This window comes from Delphinapterus leucas, chromosome 2, assembly GCF_059928025.1.
Source record: "Delphinapterus leucas isolate spDelLeu-1000000601 "Yukka" chromosome 2, BTC_Dleu_Yukka2, whole genome shotgun sequence".
NCBI lineage: Eukaryota > Metazoa > Chordata > Mammalia > Artiodactyla > Monodontidae > Delphinapterus > Delphinapterus leucas.
Genome location: NC_143130.1, coordinates 67,363,221 through 67,369,571, shown reverse-complemented (window position 1 = coordinate 67,369,571; position 6,351 = coordinate 67,363,221). Strand labels below are relative to the sequence as shown.

Sequence of the window (6,351 nt, the reverse complement as noted above, 5' to 3'; positions counted from 1 at the left end):
ATAAACATGAAAATTTGAAATCAGATTTATGGACGATGGCTTGTACATCAGTCTCAGCATGTAGTTTCTTTTGCGACTGGTTTTAGCTGCATAGTATTAAAATCTTGATCCATACAGGTAAGTAATGGCAATTGGTAACAGTTCTTCAATGCAGCTCATTTTGCAATCTCAGGATACTCTTTAAAGAAATTGATTCAGAATCTAGAAAGGGAAAGGAAGAACTTTTTGTTTCAAAGTTGAGTCGCTTAGGGAGGGTGGGAGGGAGGGAGACACAAGAGGGAAGAGATATGGGAACATATGTATATGTATAACTGATTCGCTTTGTTATAAAGCAGAAACTAACACACCATTGTAAAGCAATTATACCCCAATAAAGATGTTAAAAAAAAAAATAATCAGCCCAAGTTCTTCATTCAAAAAAAAAAAAAACAAAGTTGAGTCGCTAAGGATATCTTGTAGTTTTTTTTCCCCCCCTTAACTATATGTTAGTCCCAAATGCCCAGAACTTACACTGGAAAGTAAAACGGTCTGTAATATGTTATTATGACAGTGCCACATGTGATGGCCCAACCAGGGCTAGAGCATTTGCCAGGCAGATGCTCTTAGACCCATGCCTGGCATTTCACTGAGTGTGGTGTGTGTGTGTGAGCTTAGTCTGTAACTGCCTGTATAATTTTACATGAATTGACGTGTGCAGGCCTGCAGTCCAAAGACCCATGCAGAGCTATAAGCTTCTTCATCAATGACATAAACAAGTGTGTCAAAAAGAGTCAGAGAAGGCAGGAAAAGCTCCGTCCTGAGGCTTCAGCAGAATCCAGCCATGAACAGAGCAGCCCAAGTCTCTTCAGGGTTAGTCTTTGGTATCTAATCTAAATTAGCATGGGTGCATTTTTTTTTTAGCCATAGTTTAAAACATAATTTAAAAGCTATTTCAAGACATAAAATATGTATCCAGTTTGTGGAAGCTCCAACATACTGCTGTAAAACCACAGGGGAATGAGAAATGCAGTTGGACCACTGGGTCACTTTAGGACCACAGCATATTTGAACACCAGGACCCAATGGGAGACACAGAAGTGGAGGTCACAGTCATATATTGAATTGGATTGAAAAGAGCAGCAGATAAAGCCTAAGTTTCCCCATGTGGTAAGCAAGTGTAAATCTAGCTGCCATCAGAAAGGCCCCTACAAGTACTGAAGACCCTCAAAATTGTGGCCACCCGGGCTGTACAAGAAGGGCTTCATTTGAGAGAAGTCCCTTTTGCAAAGTTTTTTTTTTTTCTTAATGCTTGGAATTTTAATTGATGCCCCTGCAGTTAACCTCTGTAATGATCTGTGATACGGAGGCCATCTCCCTTCAAGGGAGGCTTGGTGCGCTCACCTCCAAGCTGTGCATTATTTCAGAGAAATTGCCCACAGATTAGAAATTAGCAGGGTGGGAGTTGTTGAAAGCTAGATGTGGCCTTGCTACCCTCCGGGCAGAACTCTGGAAGTCTTGACAGGCCTCCAGGATTATGGTCCTGCTGAAGGGATTGTTTAAACAGAGCTACTCAGCAGGACGTTTCTCCAACAGTCCTGCTGTAAGGACTGGGGAAAGAAAATGTGAGTTACGAGGACGGGAGAGTCTTTGGGAGAGCTCAGCTGGAGATTTCCATCAAGTCTCCTTCTTCATAAGCCAGGTACTCATAAACCATTCTGCATTCTGTTTCTAGGGCAACGTAAATATATTTTAACCCGACAAAAACAAACAAACAAACAAAAACTAGAGTATCTTTTGTTTAAATGCCTTTCAAAATGTTCTGGGGGAAAGAGCTATGGTTACTTTAAGAGTGAGAGGTCTTTGATAAAATCGGTAGATGAGAAGCACACAGAGAAACACAAATATTAAGGGCTTTTTAATACTTATCAAGGCAACCAAATACATAAAGATCCATAGGAAAAGCGGGAGGATTTCTCTACCTATAGAGAAAACACCAGAGAAAAATTGGGAGTTAGCTGCCAAGAAAATCCCTGAGAGGAAAAAGCACTTAAGGGGATTCACAGTTCTGATATGCAGAGATTTCGTTTAAAAATCCCTCCCCAGTTCTTGCCAAGCCACAGGGAAACAGAAAGCCAGCCTCCCCGTCATTGAAAGAGATGGAGAAGCCCTGAGTATTAACATAGCAAGACCCTGCTCAGAATCTGTAGTAATCAAAAGAACCACGGTTAAACCCAGTAGCAGAAGAGACACTAAGATTTTAACTCTAGATGGAGCTGGTTAGCGAGTTGCCATTGAACCTTGGACAAGACTTGGATGCCGTGCAAAACTCAGGGCAGGCGAAATCCGTTTGGACCAAGGGATTGATTGGTCAAGGCTAGATTAAGGTTTGTCACCTGTTACAAGTTAGAGAGGAAAAGGCACTAAGTAATACAGAAGTGTATATATTTCTTAAAGACTTGCTCCAAATTATTCACCTTTTTTTGGGTATGCACAGTTACATCTATGTGTGTTTTTTCAGTGCTTGAGTGGAAGGAAACTCAGTTTTCTCCCTAGAAGCAGTGTAACAAGTGAAGATGGCCACCTACCATGGCCAGCCAACAAAGTCTCTTTAGAGCCAGTCTGCTTGGTCAGGGGCTCTTTCTTTACCTCATGGAGTGCTTTTGTATAGTTGATACAAGTTATCTTTGAGATGAAAACACAGAGGAAAACAAAACTATTGAAAATGCCAAACAAGTGGTTAAAGTTGATTGCGGGGTGGGGGGGATTCTTATTTTGAATAGTAGTTTTTGAAGAAATGCAGATGTAATTAGAGGGATTATGGGGTTAGATGGTGATTTTTATGGCTCTTACGAAGGAGAGTTCTGGATCATTTTACAGGTTGATGGCCCTAGGTCAAGTGTCTGGTTTTAGTCTTCTGAAAAGTAAGGCTTTTCTTTTCCTTGATACACACAGTAATATTACTGTAATGCCTGTCAGCTACTTCGCTGAGAAATACAACCAGAAGGGATTGAGGAAATGAGAGAGAGAAAGGCGGCTGTTCTTGGGGAACTGAAAAAGATCCTGAACACAAACAACAAGAAGGAAGGGGGTTGAGAAAGTTTACTTGTAAGTGTGAGAAAGAGAATGCCCAAAGTAGTGATAGCTGAGGAATGAAAACTGAGACTCCCCTCGGAGTAGAGAAATATGTGATAATTCGGAAGGGTCATGGGATCAATTAGAGTCCCTATGCCAGTGATCAAGAAATGAGGTGAGGCTTCCCTGGTGGCGCAGTGGTTGACAGTCCACCTGCCGATGCAGGGGACATGGGTTCGTGCCCCGGTCCAGGAAGATCCCACATGCTGCGGAGCGGCTGGGCCCGTGAGCCATGGCCGCTGAGCCTGTGCGTCCGGAGCCTGTGCTCCGCAATGGGAGAGGCCACAGCAGTGAGAGGCCCGCATACCGCAAAAAAAAAAAGAAATGGGGTGAAGGAGGAGGAGAAATATGGGCAGGAAGAAAACAGGAAAGAGGAGGGGCAGGAGTGGGAGTGGGAGGTGCAAGAGGAGGAGGGGCAGGAGGGGGAGGGGAGGGGAGGGGAGGGGAGGGGAGGGGAGGGGAGGGGAGGGGAGGGAGGGGAGGGGAGGGGAGGGAGGGGAGGGAGGGGAGGGGAGGGGAGGGGAGGGGAGGGGAGGGGAGGGAGGGGAGGGGAGGGAGGCCAGGGAGGGGAGGGGAGGGAGGGGAGGGGAGGGGAGGGGAGGGAGGGGAGGGAGGGGAGGGGAGGGAGGCCAGGGAGGGGAGGGGAGGGGAGGGGAGGGAGGGGAGGGGAGGGAGGGGAGGGAGGGGAGGGGAGGGGAGGGGAGGGGAGGGAGGGGAGGGGAGGGAGGGGAGGGAGGGGAGGGGAGGGGAGGGGAGGGAGGGGAGGGGAGGGGAGGGGAGGGGAGGGGAGGGGAGGGGAGGGGAGGGGAGGGGAGGGGAGGGGAGGGGAGGCACGAGGAGGAGGGGGAAGCGAAGAGGCCAGGCTGGGATCCTAAGTATTGAGCTTCAGGTGTCAATAAGGCAGGGCTGAGTTGGTGTAGGCCACATCTAAACCACTATCCAGGTGATGCTTAATAAATATTTGTTGAATATTGAATGAATAAGTTAATAATTATCCTTCGTGTGAGAGAAAAAATGGAGAAGATTCTTCTTTCCTGATTAGGATCTTCAGTTAACTATAAAAGTAGGTTAAAGCAGAAGATCATACAAATGATATAGACACACACCTTTAACAGTTTATTTTTAACTTAAAACACATGTACATTCACTCACCAAGTTTTTGATATGGGGGCCAAGGACTTTTCTTTGAGCGTGAACCCCTGATTGTCTTTCTTGCACAAACCACACCCGTAAGCATTATCTGAGGTTTCCATCTGGGTTTCTTTAAAGTGGAATGGGAATCTAAAGACATTTGCAAAGCAATCTGAGTATAGAATGATTCTGGATTTTTATTATTTTTGCCCCTAATCATTTACAGTTGTCTCATCCACACCTAATTTGCCAGGTTTTTTTTTGGTTTTTTTGGCAACTTGCCTTTATTGAGTCTTTCCAAAGCATTCAGCTTCGTTTGTGTAGAAACAACTACCAACTACTCTTTCTCTCTGCATTCTGCTTCATGGACCTGTGTGCTATTTGAATATTTTATGTAATTACAAAGCCCTGGCATCGTCAATTTTGGGACCATGGTTAAACTCCATATAAACACAACTTGTCTGGTAGATGCAGAAGAGTGCAAGTGTACCAAGGAAGAACCTGCTGGAATCTTTTGTGGGAAGCCTGGTAGGAGCCATCTGAATGGTAGGCCTAGAGGCTAGCAGGAAATAAAATAGATTTTTGGAGGACTGCCCTGGCAAACCCACCCCTATAAAATGATGGCAGGCTTTCAGACAGTATTGATTTTTCTTTATGCCTGGCACAGTCCTACACCTGGCTCTCATCCTCATCACTCAGAACTTGACTGTGGGATTTGCTAGAACCTTCTGTACCAAAAAGGGTTCAGTGGAGTCAAGGTGTGATCATTGAGCTGCCAACTACCTGTTCCTTGTATACTCGAGTGAATTTATATGACTCAGGTTAACATTGGCACCCCTCTCACCCCGGGATCAGAATCAGTATCTCCAACTTGTAGAAACCCACCTTTTAGGATTGTCTTTTTCCTTCCCCAAGTTCTGTTTTTCCAACAGAGAATTCTGGGATGTACTTAGAAGACCCTTTCCTGATGAAAGTGTCGGTCACAGCAGCACTTTGTATTTCTTGGTGACTGGCATTTCCTCTCTCTCATTTTCCTTTCTCCCCTCACTTCATTCTCTCCTTGCATTCTTTTATTCACTTGCTACTGATTAGCCCTGAGTTTGGACCAAGAAGGCGCTGGTCATTCTGCTTGCTGCAAAGATGTATCAGAACTGTTTCCTCAAGAAGCCTACCGTGGAGCAGGGGAATTTACCAAAGGGTCTTGTGTCTTCAAAAGCTGTGCTGTGGGGCTTCCCTGATGGTGCAGTGGTTGAGAATCTGCCTGCCAATGCAGGGGACATGGGTTCGAGCCCTGGTCTGGGAAGATCCCACATGCTGCAGAGCAACTGGGCCCGTGAACCACAACTACTGAGCCTACGCGTCTGGAGCCTGTGCTCCGCAACAAGAGAGGCCGCGATAGTGAAAGGCCCACGCACCGCGATGAAGAGTGGCCCCCGCTCGCCGCAACTAGAGAAAGCCCTCGCACAGAAATGAAGACCCAACACAGCCAAAAATAAATAAATAAATTAAAAAAAAAAAAAGCTGTGCTGTGACAGAACACCTCACTTTTCTAGAGACCCCAGTCCAGAAAACGCAAATGGCTGTGAGAATTGAGAGGCTGGAAATAAGCAATAAAAACCAATATGCAATTAGAATAGGTGTCCCTAAGTCCATGCTCTAAAATGGAAACATTTACTCCACGAAAGCCAGGCAGGCCTTTTCCCTGAGCCGGTTTGATCTTGGCTTGGCTGCAGCTTGGTTGTCTAACGGTTTCCGAGGCCAAGGCGGACCTGAAGGAAGCCGAGTTAAGAGGCGCAGGCTCATCTGTAGGAAGGTAAGCGAAGCCTGCCTGACGGTAGGGAGGAGCTGGCCAAGGGCCAACTGGATTCAGAAAGCCTCAGGCTTCCACGGTGCCCTCAGGCTGCTGTGCTCCAAGGCCGCCGCCTTATGCCACACAAATTGATTAATACTCACTCTGGTGACTCTGAGCCATCTAAACAAGGTTGCCTAAGCGCAGCAGACTCTGTATGAGAAAGCAGGGCAAAGAAACAGAATGTATTTTTTTTTAAGTTTGGGATTTCCATGGTAAGCTTCAATTATTTTAAAATTTAGACTCTTGTCTAGTGAGAG

The 6,351-nt window shown here is 46.0% G+C and overlaps 1 protein-coding gene across 1 annotated transcript in view; it reads left to right on the top strand.

Annotated features, from left to right (window-relative positions):
• Positions 1-6,351, top strand: part of THSD4 (thrombospondin type 1 domain containing 4) — a 569,301-nt gene that overhangs the window by 17,684 nt on the left and 545,266 nt on the right. The window lies entirely within an intron of this gene.